Genomic DNA, 19,318 nt, shown 5'->3' on the forward strand with positions numbered 1-19,318 from the left:
TTCATCCATTGCTGGGAAGAAGGTATTAAATTGCCAACTGTTGAAAATTGCCCTGAGTGTAATGGTTATTACGGAGTCAATCGTTCAGAAAGGAGGTTTCAACGTGGTAATCAGGGTTTGTCTATCAATGAGCCGATCAGAGGCAGAGCATCAGTGCATGATCGGCTGGGGGGCAGACTTAGTGTACATGAGAGGCTTGGTAAACGCGCTAGGATATTTTCCAAGGAATCAAGAGGAGCTTGAGGAGATGGCAAACGCAAGAGTTCCCGATGAGGAAATATTCTACAGGGACCCTAATATACGTCATGTAGAACCAACTAGAACTTGTTATCAGCCGGTTTGGAAAACCAAGTTTCCTCGATGGTGCCCAGAGGGTCTGACAAAGACACAGAGAAGGAGGATGCAACGTGAGCGTCAGGAGGATTTATACCAAGAGGAAAATTCCTCCAATGAAAGGCCTGGTCATCAGCAATGGCAGGTAAAACACAAAAATAAGGGTCCATCGGCAGATGTTAATATGGTATTCATGTTGCCAATGGAGTTTCTGGCACTATCTGATAATGAGGAAGAAGTTGTTCTCTCTGATCAAGTAGCTCAGCTAACACTAGATCCAATGATGGCTGTTTTTGAGAAACCTACCGATGACGAGAGACAACATCTTAAGGCTTTATTTGTGAAGGGCAGAGTTGATGGGCAGCCTGTGTCTAAGGTACTTATTGATGGAGGGGCTGCGATTAATATTATGCCTTACGTGATGTATCGGAAAATTGGTAAGGGAGATCAAGACTTGACCAAAACCGATATGATGTTGAAGGATTTTGAAGGCAATGTGTCACCGGCTAAAGGGGCAGTGTGCGTTGAATTGACCATCGGCAGCAAAACCTTGCCAACGATGTTCTTTGTTATCAACGGCAAGGGTGCGTATAATTTGCTTCTAGGGAGGGATTGGATTCATGCTAATTGTTGTGTTCCTTCTACAATGCATCAATGCCTCGTACAGTGGATCGGGGATAAGATTGAGGTCGTCCCTGGTGATTCTTCTTATATCATCGCATCGGCAGAATCAGATACTTATGAGCGAACTAAATGCATATCAGGAGAAGCTTGGGAAAAAGAGTTCCTTAGAGTTGCTGATTATGAAATTCCACCGATCCAAGCAGTCGGTTCTGAAGAGGAGTTGTAATGGATAGGTTTGCCGATGATGGAAAATTAGGTCAAGGGTTCACATCGGCAGATGATTTAGTAGAAGTAGATATCGGTGATGGTGATAGGTCAAGACCTACTTTTATTAGTGCTAAGTTAGATTCCAAGTGTAAGCAGCGAATAACAGATTTGTTAAAAGAATATAAAGATTGTTTTGCTTGGGATTATACTGAGATGCCTGGATTAGACCGATCGATAGTTGAACATCGGTTACCTATCAAATCTGGATTTCGGCCACATCAGCAGCCAGCAGCGCCGATGCAACCCTAATGTACTTCCTGACATTAAGGCCGAAATAACTAAATTAATTGAAGCAAGGTTTATTCGGCAATGTCGATACGCAGAGTGGATCTCTAATGTGGTTCCTGTTTATAAGAAAAATGGAAAACTTCGTGTCTGTATTGATTTCAGGAATCTCAACAAAGCCACACCGATGGATGGTTATCCAATGCCGATTGCTGATTTGTTGATTGATGCTGCAGCTGGACATCGAATTATCAGCTTCATGGATGGTAATGCAGGTTACAATCAAATATTCATGGCTGAGGAAGATATTCCAAGACTGCTTTCAGATGTCCAGGACATGTGGGGTTGTTCGAGTGGATAGTCATGACGTTTGGTTTGAAAAATGCCGGTGCTACTTATCAAAGGGCTATGAACTTTATTTTTCATGAGTACATCGGCACATTAGTGGAGATCTACATTGATGATGTAGTGATTAAGTCTGGAGATATCACAGCACATTTAGCCGATCTGCGAAAGATACTGGAGTGCACAAGGAAGCATGGATTGAAGATGAATCCTAATAAATGTGCATTCGGTGTATCGGCAGGACAATTCTTGGGTTTTATGGTGCATCAGCGGGGCATTGAAATCAGTAGGAAGTCTATTGATGCAATTAACAAGGTGATTGCTCCTGCCAATAAGACTGAGTTGCAATCTTTGATCGGTAAGATTAATTTCATTAGAAGATTCATATCTAATCTGTCGGGTAAGATCAAGGCTTTCAGCCCACTACTTAAATTGAAAGCTGATCAGGAATTTGTATGGGGAGTTGAACAGCAATTAGCCCTTGATGAAATTAAGAAATATTTATCAAATCCTCCAGTGCTAGTTCCACCTCAACATGGGAAGCCTTTCAGGTTATATTTGTCAGCTGATGATGCAGTTATCGGTTCAGCTCTTATTCAAGAATTTGAAGGGAAAGAACGTGTTATTTATTATTTGAGCAGAAGATTAGTGGATGCTGAGACGAGGTATTCGGCTATCGAAAAATTGTGTCTGTGCTTATACTTTTCTTGTGTCAAATTAAGGCATTATTTGTTATCTGCCGAATGTACGGTCATATGCAAAGACGATGTGGTCAAGTATATGCTGTCGATGCCGATATTAAGTGGTAGAATCGGCAAATGGATCTTAGCATTATCAGAATTTGAACTACGCTACAAATCAACTAAGGCAGTTAAAGGGCAAGTGATGGCTGATTTTGTCACTCAGCATTGTAATACGGTGGACTCTCTGGGGATTGCTCCCTGGACACTTTTCTTCGATGGGTCCACATGTGGTGAAGGAGCAGGTATCGGCATTGTGTTAATTTCACCTCAAGGAAAGAAGTATGAGTTTTCATTGCCGATTGTTGCTACAGCGACAAACAATCAAGCTGAATACCAAGCCTTGATAAAAGGGTTAGAATTGCTAAAGGAGATACGTGCCGATGTTGTTGAAATCTTTGGTGATTCTATGCTAGTTATAAATCAATTGGCTGGAATTTATGAATGCCGAAGTGAAGCTTTGATTTCATATTATGAAAGATGTTTGCAATTGTTGAAAGGATTTAGAGATTTTCGTCTTGAACATATCTCTCGATTGCATAATGAGGAAGCTAATCGACTAGCTCAGCATGCTTCAGGATATCAGCCTATCCAGGAAGTGCTAACATCGGCAGTTGATACCGATGACTGGAGGAAAGAGATTGTCGATTATTTAAAGGATCCATATAGAAAGGTTGAGAGACGTATAAGGTTCCAAGCTACCAAATATGTGCTCCTCGATGATGAATTATATTATCGAACTATAGATGGAGTTTTACTCAGATGTGTTAGCAATGATGAATCGAAAAGCTTGATGGGTGAAATTCATGAAGGAGTATGTGGGGCACATCAATCGGCTTTCAAGATGAAATGGATGATCAGAAGGAATGGGTACTATTGGCCGACTATTCTTGAAGATTGTTTTAAATATTTTAAGGGATGCCAGGGGTGTCAAAAGTTTGGTAATATTCAAAGAGCGCCTGCATCGGCTATGAATCCTATAATCAAACCATGGCCGTTCCGGGGATGGGCTATTGATCTCATTGGTCAGATTTATCCGCCGTCGAGTAAAGGACATAAATTTATTCTGGTTGCTACCGATTATTTCACAAAGTGGGTTGAGGCAATTCCTTTAAAAAAGGTGACATCGGTCAATATGATTGATTTTGTGAAAGAGCATATTGTTTACCGATTTGGTATTCCTCAGACTATCACTACCGATCAGGGTACTATGTTTACATCAGGAGAATTTGATGAGTTTGCTGTAGGTATGGGAATTAAAATTTTAAATTCTTCTCCATATTATGCTCAAGCTAATGGTCAAGCTGAGGCTTCTAACAAAGGGATCATCAAACTCATTAAGCGCAAAATTGAAGAAAATCCTAGGAGGTGGCATACAGTATTAAATGAAGCCTTGTGGTCATATCGGATGTCATGCCATGGTGCAACCAAAGTAACGCCTTATCAGTTAGTATATGGACACGATGCAGTATTGCCTTGGGAAATTAAGGTTGGCTCTAGACGAATACGTTCTCAAAATCAGCTGACAGCCGATGATTATAATACTCTTATGAAGGATGAGTTGGAAGATGTGGCGGGTCATCGGTTAAGGGCTTTAGTTAGTATCGAAGAAAATAAGAAAAGAGTAGCTAGATGGTATGACAAGAAGGTGAAAGTAAAAGACTTTGCCGATGGAGATCTGGTCTGGAAATTGATTTTGCCGATTGGGACTAAAAGTTCAAAGTTTGGAAAGTGGTCTCCTAATTGGGAAGGTCCATATCGGATAAATCAGTCTGTTCCTGGTAATGCATATATTTTAGAAACCCTCGAAGGGGTTGTATTTCCCAGAGCGTTAAATGGAAAATATTTAAAGAAATATTACCCTAGTATCTGGATAGATGCATAAAAGTACAAGTGCCGATAACAGTACTATCGGCTAGAATTATGCAAGGATGTCAATGTCTCATAAAGTGCCGATACAATAAATAAGATTACATGTTCAACAAGGATTGGATAGCTAATATCGCACGCAGGCGAATCTGGTCGGCTTCCTCCATTTCTTTGATATCGTCATCGGCAGTACCCTCTACAGGCTTGAGTTTTCTCTTCATGGCTAAAGCCTTGCAAGCTTGGATATCTCTTTCTTGCTGAAGGGCTTTGACGGCATTGGGTAGCTGGCTTTCTTCTTGTTGAGCATGAGTTAAGGCTGCATCGATTTCTTTCAATTCAGCCAATAGAGCTACCTTCCTTGCTGATAGATCCAAGATTTTCTGCTTAAGTGCAGCACCCGAAGTCTGTAAGTTGACGATGCCCTTGTGCTTCTCATCAGCGATTTGTTTCAGTTGTAGCATCTCTTCTTTAAGTTGAGCTTGAGCTGCTCTATCGGCAATGCGCTGAGCAGCCCGTTGATATTGCAGTTGGCGGCTTTCTAAGTGAGCTGCTGGGAAGAGTACTTCTTCAACATCGGCAGGGACCTGGCCGCGAATTGTTTTGAAAATTGCTTTTGCGGGGTCCGAGTCATCTACCAGTTGGGCGGTACCTTGCTGTAGCAAGTTCAGGAGGGTTTCCAACTTGGATTTAGTCTCTGCCGATATTGTTCCCAGTGCAAGGGAAGAACTTGTCTCCTCTCCATCGTCGTCAGAAATGTCAATGGCAAAGGAAAATAGGTTGTTCGGGGAATCTTGTTCCTGAGAGAGAGAAAAGGAGATCAGTTAGGGGTAAGTATGAGTATTGTAAAATCAGATAGGCTGATTGGTTTACCTGTTTCAAGGCAATTTCCTGTGCTTGACTGGAGGAAGCAACCTGGAGTATGTCGTGTGGAGGATCGGCTGAGCTTGCCGATGGGATATCCTCTGTGACTTCATCGGTGGTGGGCTCTTGAGGTATGATGACCGATGACATTGGGGCAGATGTAGGGATCGGCATAGACCTTTGTCGTTTTGGCTGTGCTTCAGTATCTGTTAAAGCTTTGCGCTTTGCTTGAGCATCGGCAACGATTGGCTGGGGGGCATCGACACTTGTTGGTTGTGAAGCTTGGACATCTGGTACGTTTGCCGATGTACCCAATTGTTGCTGCAAAACAAGTGTAAGATATGATATTTAACAGATAAAATGTAAAGTCAAAAAGCTACCTCTGAAGGAGTGGTGCTTGATATCGGCGGAATTGCCGATGACGATCCAGTAGCAGCTCTTACCCCCTGATGATTAAGGTTAATACAGTTTGTGATCGGCATAAGTGAAAATAAACAAGGTTGTTACCTTAAAGGCTTTGACCAAGGTTGCAGCAGCGGCCGATGGAGTAGCCCTGGATGTAGCCAATTTGGACTTAGAAGTGATGGTCTTGGTACTGAATCTTCTGGTGGGTCAAAGCGGCTAAGGTGGGAGCGTTGTAGCCGATCGGCGATGTTGGGGAAACAGGCCGGAGATTGAAGGGTTTCCCACTTTTGCTCACCGATGGTGCTGGGTTGTTAACCTGTTACAAGAGAATCAGTTACTGATATATGAAGGGAAAAGCAGAAGGGAGTTAAAGGAAACTTACCGCGTCGTCAGGGATGGCATATTCAGGGTCGATCATGTGCCGATATGTGTGAGCAGAAGTTGCGAACAGTTGTTCTTTCCACTCTCGCCACCATTGCTTGTATGACTCGGTGATGAAAGATATTGGTGTCCAGGTGGATATATCAACATCTGTAGTATCGGCATCAGGAGAGAGTTGTACTACCTTGTTCCAGTCTGTTCCACAGGTGATTGTTTCCCTGGGTTTGATCACATCGGCAAAGCAGAGTTTGATTGGCAGTTGCCCAAAAGCTAATTGGCGGGATACTGCCGATGGGTTGTAAAATTCATATGTAATGTTGGTGTTTTTCCTGCCGAATGTGTTTACTGGAATTGCCCTGGGAGTGATGATAGCCATCATGAGCTCATTATCTTGATTCAGAGTGTCATCGGCAAAGTTGAAAAGAAGGGGGAATCTGTTTTCTTCGTCGATATAAGGCACCCAGGCCCTATGATCATGAGAAAGACCATTGTAGAAGCTTTGAAAGAATCTACCGATTTGGTCTTCGTTGGCTTCTGTTCCAGGAAGGACAATTATGGCTTCACCAAAATTGAGGGGTGAGCGTGTTGCCGATTCATCATCTCCGAGCACATAGTCTTCAGCAATTTCTCGTGGGAATTGTTGAGCAAAAAAGTCCCATTGCAAACGTTTGTGCATATGGGCATTCAACCACATGTTGATGAACCACCACGGGCCTCCCAGGTTGCCGATGGGTTCGCCAAGCAAAAGTTTCTGAGACACTTGATGAAGAAGATGATAAGTGGAGCTCAGAAGGTATCGGCCAAGAGGAAACCTTACGCCATTAGCCAAAAGTTCAGCTGCAGGGAGGAAGGCGTTGGTTGGTCCTACTGATCGACCACAGAAGATAAATTTTTCTAACCACATATTCAGGAATGTGGCATGTTCCCTCTGGCTAAGTGTCCCGGTTTTCTGGTATTCTTGAATATATCCTGTCCAACCGCCGATGTTGCGGGTATTCACCCTATATTCAGACTTTCTACCATAGATGGAGCCTTCATCAGCAGTTGAGATGTCCAAGCCAGTAAGCATGTGGACATCGGCAAGGGTAGGAGTAGCTGGGCCATGTCCAAACATAAAAGTATTGGTCGTGTCTGACCAGAAATAAGCAGCTGCAATTATCATTGATTCATTTTTCTGCATATCGGCAATAGAGAGCCTGATGCATTGGTCTAATCTTCGTTCTGCCCAGTATACTTGCATCGATCTATTAACCCTCAAGTACCAATCTTTCCACCCTTTGGTGGTTTTGGGCCAAGATCGGAATGTGTCTTTCCACAAATTCAAAGAGAAATTTTGGGCTCTAAAGGGGATTCTGTTAACCTCTGCATTGATCAGATCGGTTGGATCTGGGTTGCCCATTGGTCCAAGGCATTGGACGTGCGGCTGATCGGTTGGGATAACTAATTTGTTGCGCAGTTCCTAAGGTTATGAAATCCAGAAGACAGAAGAAAGGAAGAATCACCAACTAAATGAATTTGCAAAAAGATCAAAGTAAAAGGTAATGGAAGTGGAGCGAACCGCGGGGACGTCGAAGTTGATGGCCATTGTCTTGAGGAAGGTGGAGGTACGAGCCGGAAACTTGAAGTTAGCACCGGAGAAGGGTTCTTGTTGGTTGAGGTCGCGCGGTTGTTCGTCGGAGTCGCCGCCGGAGAGAGAGAATGCCAAGGATTGGAGGCTGAAGATAGAAAATGAGGGTTCCGGAGAAATCTATTTATAAGCCGCCCAGAATAAGGGCATTTTGGACTTATCTCTATGTCGCGCGCATATAGGTCAAGGCGGTTCAGAGGGATATGGTAACTGTTCGCGCGATAATCAGGGGATTGTACAGATGAGTTGATAACAAGTAATCATGACTTGGAAGGGATATCGGTACATGATATTTTAATTCTGAAAATGGCAGCATTATCATGTTAAGATCTTACCGATGGGTTATTGTTTTGGTATCTTAACCATAATCAAGGCAAGAGTGGTTGGTGATTGTGCAATATTTACTGAAGTGCGTGAATCAAGATTAGGTTTGATTGGATTTGATAACAAATCAAGTTTTGGCTTGGAGAATGAGTTACGGTAATCGGGCAAAGGCAAGCGTTATCTGGAGTAAATTTCGGAGCATTAATGGTTTTATACTCCGAAATTGGGGGGCATGTGTTGACACCGTTTTTTGCACGTGTCAAAATAATCGGAGTGGACTAATCGGCAAGGGGGAAGTTATTGAATACTTTGATAGCCGATGAAAGATGGTTTGTAAAGATGGTTGCCGATAGCTGGTGATGGTCGATGGAAAGGTTGATTTGGACTCGGGCGTTGCCGATGAGGTTGGAGGTGTTATTGTCGATGCCGATGAAGGGAGGCTTGAGGACTACTGCCGATGAAACATGGAGTATGCCGATGAAGGGAGACTTGAAGACTACTGCCGATGAAATAGGGAGTATGCCGATGAAGGAAGACTTGAAGACTACTGCCGATGAAATAGGGAGTATGCCGATGGGAAGGAGGACGGTGAGATTTCCATCGTAATTGAGGCGGACAGGGAAATAGATAGGAGTTGATTTCCTTTTCTGTATTTGTTAGGTTATGATTCATGTAAGAGTCACGTGTTTCCTTAGATATGGGATTGGTGTCCTAGTTGTGTTTGGTTGTGTCTCTTTAGATCAGGGTATAAATATGGAGTAAGGGGCAATGTAATAGATATATCAAATCAATATCAAAACCAATTTTTACTCCTATTCGCATCTACTTACTTTTCGGCGACTTCGTCAATTTGCATACTTTTCTTTTTTTTACGAGTTCTCATTGATTCGGCGAGCTGCATCGTTTCAGTGCGACCTTCGGCGATTCTTGAGTTCCGCGTGAGCACCTCTTGGCCAGTGACTTCCGGGCGTATCGCTGTTGTCAGGACCAAAGTGTTCGTATCTTCATCCTTGTCGATTAGCAGGTCAAATCGACTGGCACGCTTTGGATATCGATTCGGGTATTAGCCCTTTGTGTTTGCAGATCACTTTTGCATCAATAGCTGCATTGGTGATATAGAAGCAATGCCCAAAGTTTGGAATTGATCCGTGATGGTTTGAATCGAGGAACCCTAGCTAGGGTTGCTGGGCACCCATATTGGACATGTCCGGTATGCTACTGGACATGTCCGGTATGGCCCAGCAGAGCAGCTTCTCTGCTTCCTTTTGATTTAATCCTTTATTAGAATTGTATGTTAGGCTTAGCTTCTTTTGTATCTTCATTTTGCAAACCTATTGACAGTTGTGTGTCAAAGATGGATGTAAAATCATGGATCAAAGATTCTACGTCTAAATTGCAATTCGAGATTAAATTTTGGGCATTTATCTGAAATTTCTTGAAAATCTTTGGATATAGGACAGCAGCCATGAGTGGACGATAGGAGCTGAGGTCCAAGCATAGGCATGATCCAGCACTTGAAAAGTACAAGAAGGCGAGATAGGAAATGCATCCTGGATTCAAGCCGACCAGTAGGAGGTCTACCAAGGCTACCTCTAGTGTAGCAGCTCAGTATGCAGAGGGGTCAGGGAGCTCTTCTTCTGACACTAACACTAATGAGTTCAGAGTGGAGTCTAGAGAAGAAAGAAAGAGGAAGAGCACTGACAGAGGATTGGATGGTGATAGCTCAGATGAGGAGCAGGAGATTGAGGAGGAGTCAGTTCCTCCTGTTCAGCACCAGCCTGGTTAGGGTATGCATTATGGTCTCCTTGAGACATGTTTGCCTAATGTGCCCTCTTATGTTCCTAGAGTTGACTACAGGGGAAAGGGTATGACCAGTAAAGCTAGAGATGAGCGAAGGATTGATCCGAGAGGCTTACCTAAGGTTCAGTATGATCACCGCTTTCAGACAGCTTTTCACCTTGACTTCTACTCTAGTGTGATTCTCACCAGGAACCCAGTTATTGCTAGGTCTCAGTGGATTGACTGGCAGTATGTTAGAGAGTTGCAGAAGGCCTCAGTTGATCATGCCATTGCTATTTGTCAATGCACTAGGTTTATGAGATCATGGAGTTCTAGCATGACTGGAACATAGAGGTAGTAGCTTAGTTCTATGCTACTCTATTCGTTGAGGAGGATGAGAGGTGGATGCACTGGATGCTTGAGGGCTAGTGGTACAGTGTTGATTATGATGTTTTCACCGCTCACCTTGGCTTTTCAGAGGATGACCTCCAGAGAGACCGGATCCACACCGAGCAGGTTTTACCCCCTAAGCAACTCACCTATATGTATCCACCAGGAGGTGAGAGAGGAGTAGTGGGGAAGGTCCTAGGTCTTCACCCTACCTTCAAATACTTGGACAGGATGTTTAGGAAGACTATTGACTGCAAGGGTGGAGACAAGGGCAACATTGCTGATTATTTTAGGAACCTACTCCATAGGATGGCACCTGATGCTCGGCCCTTCAGCGTGTTTGAATTTATTTGGTCCGAGATTAGGAGTGTGGGAGAGAGGCCCCTCAAGGTCTATGGTTTTGCTCCTTATATCATGTATATGATTAAGCAGGTGACAGTGCACACATTCGAGTATGATAAGATTCACAAGGCCCTAAAGATTGTTGCAGATCTGCTTGAGATAGGGTTACCTCTAGTAGGACCAGGAGGAACAGCAGCAGCACCAGAGGTAGATGCACCTAAGAGTGGTGCACCAGCAGGAGCTTCACCTCCACCATGTGCTCCTTCACGTTCTACTTCACGCCGTGGTAGTCCTCCCTTGCCTATCCGTAGGCTTTTCAGCTCCATATTTGGGATGTGTCGAGACATCCAGACCAGGTAGTAGAAGGAGAGGGAGGCTAGGAGGAAGGACACTTGAACCCTAAAGCAAATTGCTTCTAGGCTTGAGCTTGATCCTCCTAGGTCTCCACTATCAGATGAGGCAGCTAGTGAGCCTAAGACTGAGGAGTAGTAGCAGGCTAGATATGATAGAGAGTATGTTGAGTTCATTCAGTGACAGTAGCAGCAGTCACCTAAGCACCCTAACACTCTACCACTTCAGGCTTGTATGCCTACTCACTCTTAGCTATGTCCCAGCACTGTAGATGACTATGCTTCAGATTGGTGGAGTGACCTCACAGGTGGTGGTGGCTACTATGGGTCTAGTGCCTATGACCCGTCTGGTGCGGGTGGTTCTCGTCCAGCCGGTGTTACACACTCAGATGATGAGGATGCTGGTAGAGATGATGATGATGAGTGATCTCAGCTTTCAGTGATAGCTTGTAGCCCCTTTGTCCTTAGTATGTCATTGTTGGACTTTTGTGGTGATAGATGACAAAGGGGGAGAGAGACTGATTAAAGCTTTAGGATAGTTTCAATTGCTTATCTTTTGTACCTGAAGATATCTACAACAGGCTGTAGTTTCTTATTTTTGAGCTACATTAATGTATCTTGGATTTGCGATAGATTGTATCATGTGAGAGATGAGACTTACTTATGCTTTATCTATGTATCTCTTGAGACATGATCTTTATTTATATATTAGTAGCTTGTGGACTTGAGAAAATTTGTAATGAGTGCTATGTGTGAATTACATGTGTTATATTTATTTTCATAAGGACTATGCATGCTAGAATGAAAATATTTGATGTGATGCCTTTCTATTTATTCTTGTGTGATATATCTTGTCATATGCATCATGGTTTCACTTTGTCACACACACATGCACCCCATGGATGCAATGATTTAGAGGGAGTCTCCTATATGTTTTAATATGTGCAATTGACATTTGAGGTCATTTTGTGAATTCTAATCATAAGCACATATTAAGGGGGAGCCTCTCATAAATCATTGAACCCAAAAGTTTAAATGTTTATATCATTTTGTAAGCTTTAATCAAGTTGTCATCAATCACCAAAAAGGGGGAGATTGAAAGTGCATCTAGCCCTTTAGTGGGTTTTGGATGATTGAATGACAACGTGATTAAAGGACTAACCCATTTGCTAAGTGTGAACAGGTAATAGGTTATCTCATAGGTACTTAATGAAAGCCAAAATGATGTGTTATTGTGTAAACAATCTAGTTCAAGCGCAAGACAATAATGCAAATGGAATTCATGCAAAGGCTTAATTATTGTGGGATTTCCATGTACTATGTGAAAGCAAGCTTGTAGAATTAATTAATGAGATGTAAGGGATTGCATATGGATTGGTCTCATATTTGAAGCTTGCAAAATTAAATAAAAAAAGATAACAATACATGAATGGATGATTCAACACAAGATGTGACTTGATGGCTTGAGATGGTGAAAATAGCAAGGAAAGGCTTCAAGGTACTAAGCAAGGGTGAAGGGCAAGCGACAGCTTGGCGGCCGAAGAACCTAGCTAGGGTGAAGAAGGAAGTACTTGCATTTAGTTGAGGTACTAATCAAGCTATGATGGCCATGTTTATGTGGAGGATCAAATCACTATTGGAGTGTTTAATGGAAGTGACTTGATACATTTGGGATTATTTAAATTTGATGAATGGAATCAAGTCACGTGCTCAAGATGGCTATGCTCAAGTGTAAAGATCAATATCAACATGTTGGCACCCCTATTTGATGAAGATTGAAAGAGACGGCATCAATTCAAAATAGATCAACTCAAGTGGTATAAATTCATTTTCCATTTATCTTGAGTTTAATAGGTATGCCATACTATTAAGAGGAATGCATCATGTTGATAGATAATGTTTCATAAGTGCTCAAGCCAACCCATGTGAGTTTTGAGTATTTGAGCGACAAAAAAGCTAACTTTATTTTTGCTGGTCTGGCAATACCGGTATTGATACCGGACGTGTCCGGTATTTACCCAACAGTGGTAAAATTATTGTTCTTGGGTTGGTTTGTCAGGAGTTCCGACGTAAGTCGGGAGTTCTGACGGTTGGGAGTTCCGGCAAGGGTCGGGAGTTCCAACGTCTCGCACTTTAACTGACTTGGAGGGTTCGCTGTCCTGATCATACCGGACGTGTCTGGTATTCAGTACCGGATGTGTCCGGTATGCATAACCAGAGTCCAATGGCTAGTTTTCAAAAGCCTCAAGGGTCGGGAGTTCTGACATGTGTTGAGAGTTCTGACACCTCACAAACTTCAACTCAGTTACATGGTTTTCAAAATTGCTGAGGGTCGGGAGTTCCGACGTGAGTCGGGAGTTCCGATGGTCGGGAGTTTCGACGGTCGGGAGTTTCGTTATTCATCAGGAGTTCCAATGCCTCACAACTGCACTGTAACTTAGTTACCATTGGCGCAGTGTAAGGCATACCGGACGTGTACGGTATGCATACCGGACATGTCTAGTATTTCAATGGCTATAAAACGGCTAGTTTTTCCAAGGGGGCTATAAATACCCCCAAGCCTCCACCTTTGGAGGCTGTTGATTCTGCTGATACACACACACGTTTTTGAGCCTTGCCAACTCTCCCAACCATCACTTAGTGAGTGATTGATCAAATTTTCCAAATCAAATTGTGGGTTGAGTGAAATTCAAAAAGAGAGCAAACCAACCACTTGAGCACTTGTGCATATTCTCAATCTTGTGATTCACATTTGTTACTCTTGGACTCTTCGGTCCTAGATGGTTAGGCATCGCCGGAGGGCACCTGAGAGATTGTGGTGTGCCTCAGAAAGTTTGTAACGGTTGATTTCATCGCCTCAGAATCATCTAGTGGAAGGAGGAAAAGGAGTTGGAAAAGACTCTGGCTAGAGTGACCTTCATGGTACCCTCTAGGGCTGACCTTCACTGGGTCACCCGCAACCCCCTCAACAGAGAGTAGGACTCGAATGAGTCCGAACTTCATTAAAACAAATATCAGTGTCTCAATTTGCATTTCATTCGATATTTGTGTTGCTCTAGCTCTTGTGCAGGTTCTCTGTGTTAACTGTCATCTCCAGTAAATACCTATAGTTTGGTTTGAAGATAGAAATCGAAGGGAGCAAGTTTGGGGCTGTTCTGTAGAAATCATGTATACCGGACATGTCCGGTATTGATCACTGTGCCAGGCTGTTCTGCAGAACACATGCATACCGGACACGTCCGGTATACCTACCAGACACGTCTGGTATTGCCTGGCTTTGCTGAAAATATTCATTCTATGTTCTAACTTTGTGTTGCAGGGTTATAGCTTTTAGATATATTCTTTATACCTTGTATACTCTGTGGATAACTTGTGAGGGGTGGTACTACTCTTTATTTGGAGTTTCCATTTTGGAAACTCCCTTTACTAATCATTTTCGCATTTAAAGGTGTTAATTTTTAGAAACGCCTATTCACCCCCCTCTAGGCGGCATCCTAGGTCCTTTCACTGAGAAAGCATGTGTGCAAGCACAAGAATGCAGCAAGTGAGGCTCGATGGGAAACTGATCAGGCATATGTAGCATTGGGAAATCTCCACACTTAGCTGGAGCAAGTTGATCAGTAGAGAGTTGCCACCCAAGAGGCAAGAACTGATGATTAGGCAGTGCTAGTAGGACTCCAAGAGCAGCTAGAGGCCGCTTGTGCCGAGGCACTCATAGCTATGCACCAGCGGATCAAAGCAAACAACTGTACAGCCCTGGCAAAAGCAGCACGAAACAGAGCCGAAGCCCTAACCATGCAGTAGGACCGTGTTGAAAGGGACTTGTGCCAGCAGCTTGCACATACCCAAAATGTGGTGGTTGACCTTCAACATGAGATGGATTTTCTAAACAACCAACTGCACCTGATCCTAGATGAGGAAGAAGAGGATCCAGAAAAGATGGTCGAAGATGATGGTTGGGAGGAAGAAGTCGAGCTAGAGGATGAGGACGATGCTATCTCTGATCTTGACAGCGAGCACGCTAAAGATTAGAATCGCCTAGTGACTAGTTAAAGTGCTAGATGTATCCCTATGATTCATGTAATGGACTTGTAGCTTGAAGTTTGGTATTCGTGACATGACTTCAGTGTAATGTTGGCACTTTGCATGCCGTTTCACTATGGTTTGAACTTTAATGAAATTCCAGTTTCATTTTTCTGGTGAAATATGAAATGCATGTTAACACGCTGCGAGCATGATAAGTGATCAAATTGGTGATGTTATGTTACAAGAATGAATTATTATGCCTCTATTTCATTGTATGAATTTAAGATTTACTCCAGTAATTTTAGTTTGGCATGATTATACAATTCATCTGCAATCTCTTGACATCAACCAATAATCACTTATTGTTGCAACCTTGTAGATGACTCGCACTCGTGCTAGGGCAGGCACCAGCCAAGGTGTCACCGACGGTGACTTACCACCACCGCCGTCACCATCTGTGAATGAATTCTTCGCACGGTTCCTAGGTAATTAGAGAGCCATAGAGGGTACACTACGCCTCATTGTGCAGAACATCGCTCCCACCCATCAGCAACATCGAGGGCCTGAGCCAAATCAATATAGCTCCTTCAAGGATTTCTAGGACATCAAGCCTCCTATCTTCAAAGAGGCCAAAGAACCACTCTAGGCGGATGAATGGCTTAACATGATAGAGTAGAAGTTCTGTCTATTGAGGGTTACTGAGCATCTGAAGGCCGAATATGCGCCCCATTAACTGCAGGGACCAGCGAGGATATGGTGGACCCATTTCCTATCCTCTCTACCTGCCAACTCATAGGTCATATGGGAGCACTTCAAGTTAGCCTTTAGGGGACATCACATTCCTCTGGGGCTAATGCGCATGAAAGCCATCGGGTTCATGAGGCCTACTCAAGGGACCAAGACCCTTACTGAGTAAATGCATGCCTTCAACAATTTGTCCCAATACGCCCCAGGGTTCACCAATACGGAGGAAAAGAAGATAGAAAGCTTCAAGAGAGACCTTGGCACTAAGCTAATGAAGACTATGTCCAACTCAAGGTGTACTACATATAATTAGTTTGTCAGTGATGCCTTAACCTAGGAGAACTAGAACAACTTGCTCGTAGAAGCAAAGGGCCACAAAAGAGCAGCTGAGGCAGGTGCCTCAGGATCTTCCCAGTCTAGAGCCCTAGTGGTGGCTAGGCCATAGTTTTATTCACCAGCGCCTAAGTTTAGGCCTCCTTCGCTAAAAGCTTAGGCCAATCACCCCCAGAAGACATTCCACCGAGCATTCACCATTGCCCTACACAAGGGAAACAGAGGGCAAGGAAGCCCAGCAGGACCAAGGAGCAATCAGCCAAGCTTCAACTGTAACTAGTTGGGTCATTGGGCCAAGGAGTGCCCCCATCCCAAGAAGAATGGCAGTCAAAACTAGGGTAATCAGAAATAGGCAAATCCTAAAGCACGTCCTAGATACGTGCATTACACAGCTATGGAAGAAATCCCTACGGGAGAAGTTGTCACAGCCGGTATGTTTCTTGTTAACAAACATCCCACCATTGTTTTATTTGATTCTAGAGCTTCTCATTCATTTATGAGCCAAGCATTTGCATCTAAGTATGATCAGAAAATAATTGAGGTAAACAAGAGTGGTTATAGTATAAGTTCGACTGGGGCAACTATCTCTACAAATCAGATAGTCAGAGATATGCTCATCTCCATACAAGAGACGGAGTACACAATCGATCTAATAGTATTGCCTGGATTAGCCATAGATGTGATCTTAGGCATGAGTTGGATGAGTGACCATGGAGTTCTCACTGACACATCCACTCGAACAATTATGTTGAGAGAACCAAAGGGAGGTAGTGCTTTTCTAGTGCCACTTTCTAGAAGTTTTGATCTCCAAAACTTATCTTGTGCTATCCAAGCCACTACCCTCTGTGATATTCCAGTGGTTTGCAAATTTCCTAATGTATTTCCAGATGAATTGTCGGGTTTACCACTAGATAGGGATGTGGAATTTAAGATTGAGTTAGTGCTAGGTACAACACCTATCTCGAGAAGACCCTATAGGATGCCACCAAATGAGTTAGCTGAACTTAAAATTCAGTTACAAGAACTGTTGGACAAAGGTCTCATTCGACCTAGTTCATCTCCATGGGGATGTCCTAGCTTTATTTGTAAAGAAGAAGGACAAGTCCTTGAGAATGTGTGTGGATTATAGGCCACTTAATGTTGTGACCATTAAGAACAAGTATCCTTTGCCTCATATCGATATCTTGTTCTATCAACTGGCAAAACCAAATGTATTCTCTAAGATTGACTTGAGGTTCGGCTATCATTAGATTAAAATCAGGCCAAAGGATGTACCTAAAACAACTTTCTCCACTAGGTATGGCTTATATGAGTATTTGGTCATGTCCTTTGGACTAACAAATGCTCCTGCCTACTTCATGTATTTGATAAATTCGGTATTCATGCTTGAGCTAGACAAGTTCGTGGTTGTGTTTATCGATGATATCTTGATTTACTCTGAGAGTGAGGCAGACCATGCAGAGCATCTGAGAGTTGTTTTGTCCAGATTGAGGGAACATAAGTTATATGCCAAGTTCAATAAGTGTGAATTCTGGTTGAGCAAAGTACCTTTCTTGGGTCACATCTTATCTAAAGATGGAATTTCTGTAGACCCATCTAAAGTACAAGAGGTCATGGATTGAAAGGCCCTAACTTTGGTTCATGAAGTTCAGAGTTGTCTAGGGCTAGCAGGTTACTATCATCTTTTCATTCTGGATTTCTCCAAGATAGCTAAGCCCATGACCAGACTACTTCAGAAGGATGAAAAGTTTAGTTGGACGCTAGAGTGTGAAGCCACTTTTCACACCCTATAGACATTGCTAACTATAGCTCCTGTTCTAGCACAACCCGATATTGAAAAGCCTTTCGATGTGTTAAGTGATGCATCGGGTATAGGTTTGGGGTGTGTGCTCATGCAAGAAGGCCGAGTTATTACCTATGCTTCTCGGCAACTAAGAAAGCATGAAGTCAACTATCCCACCCATGATTTAGAGCTCGCAGCAGTTGTTCATGCATAGAAGATATGGAGACATTACTTGTAGGAAAGCGTATCTCACATGTATACTGACCACAAAAGTCTCAAATATATCTTCACTCAACCTAAGCTGAACATGAGGTAGCGAAGATGGTTAGAGTGATCAAGGACTATAATTTGGAACTACACTACCATCCAGGGAAAGCTAATATTGTAGCAGATGCACTTAGTTGGAAATCTCATTATAACACCTTGGAAGCCTTGTTGGAAGGTGGATTTAATTTGTTACATCCTATGGTGCTACACAATATCACCATCAGTTGTTCACTTGAGAGCAAAATCATTGAACTATAGAAGATGGATGTAGGTATAATTCACATTAAGAGAAAGATGAAAGAACAGGAAACCAAGCATTTTAGGTTAGATGAAAGAGGTGTGCTATGGTTTGAGGACCGACTTGTGGTACCAAAAGACCGTGAACTTAGAAACCAAATTTTAGATGGAGCTCATTCATCCAAGTTGTCTATCCATCTGGGTAGTAGCAAAATGTATCAAGATTTGAAAACCTATTTTTGGTGGACCAAGATGAGGAAAGAGATCGCCGCCTATGTTGCTAGGTGTGATAATTGTAGTAGAGTCAAGGCCATTCATTTGAAATCTGCTGGATTACTTCTGTCATTGCCTATTCTAGGCTAGAAATGGGAGGAAATAAGTATGGACTTTGTTACAGGCCTTCCGCTGACACAACAAGGTCACGATTTCATATGGGTCATTATAGATCGCCTCACCAAGTCAGCACATTTTGTACTGGTTAACACAAGGTATCTAGCTGGGAAGTACGTTGAGCTGTACGTTTCACATATCGTGAGACAACATGGAGTACCAAGGACCATAATCTCAGATCAGGGACTAGACTGAGCGAGTGAACCAAATCTTGGAGGATATGTTGAGAGCTTGTGTTATCTCCTCCAAGGGTTCATGGGAGAAATGGCTACCTTTAGCTGAGTTCTCCTATAACAATAGTTATCAAGAGAGCATCAAAATGGCACCTTTTGAAGCCTTGTACGGTCGAAAATGTAGAACTCGTTTGAATTGGATTGAGCTCGGAGAAAGAAGATATTATGGCATTGACTTTGTCGTAGAATCTGAAGAGCAAGTATGCATTATCCAATAGCATATGAAAGCAGCTCAGTCTATACAAAAGAGTTATGCTGATAACAGAAGAAGATCACTAACTTTTGAAGTGGGAGACTGTGTGTACTTAAAAGTGTCACCCATGAAGGGAGTGCAGAGATTTGGAGTAAAAAGGAAGCTTGCACCTAGATATGTAGGGTCATACTAGATTATTGAATGGAAAGGAAATGTCGCCTACAAGTTACAACTTCCTCTAGAGATGAGT

This window comes from Miscanthus floridulus, chromosome 13 (assembly GCF_019320115.1).
Source record: "Miscanthus floridulus cultivar M001 chromosome 13, ASM1932011v1, whole genome shotgun sequence".
In the NCBI taxonomy this organism is placed as follows: Eukaryota; Viridiplantae; Streptophyta; class Magnoliopsida; order Poales; family Poaceae; genus Miscanthus; species Miscanthus floridulus.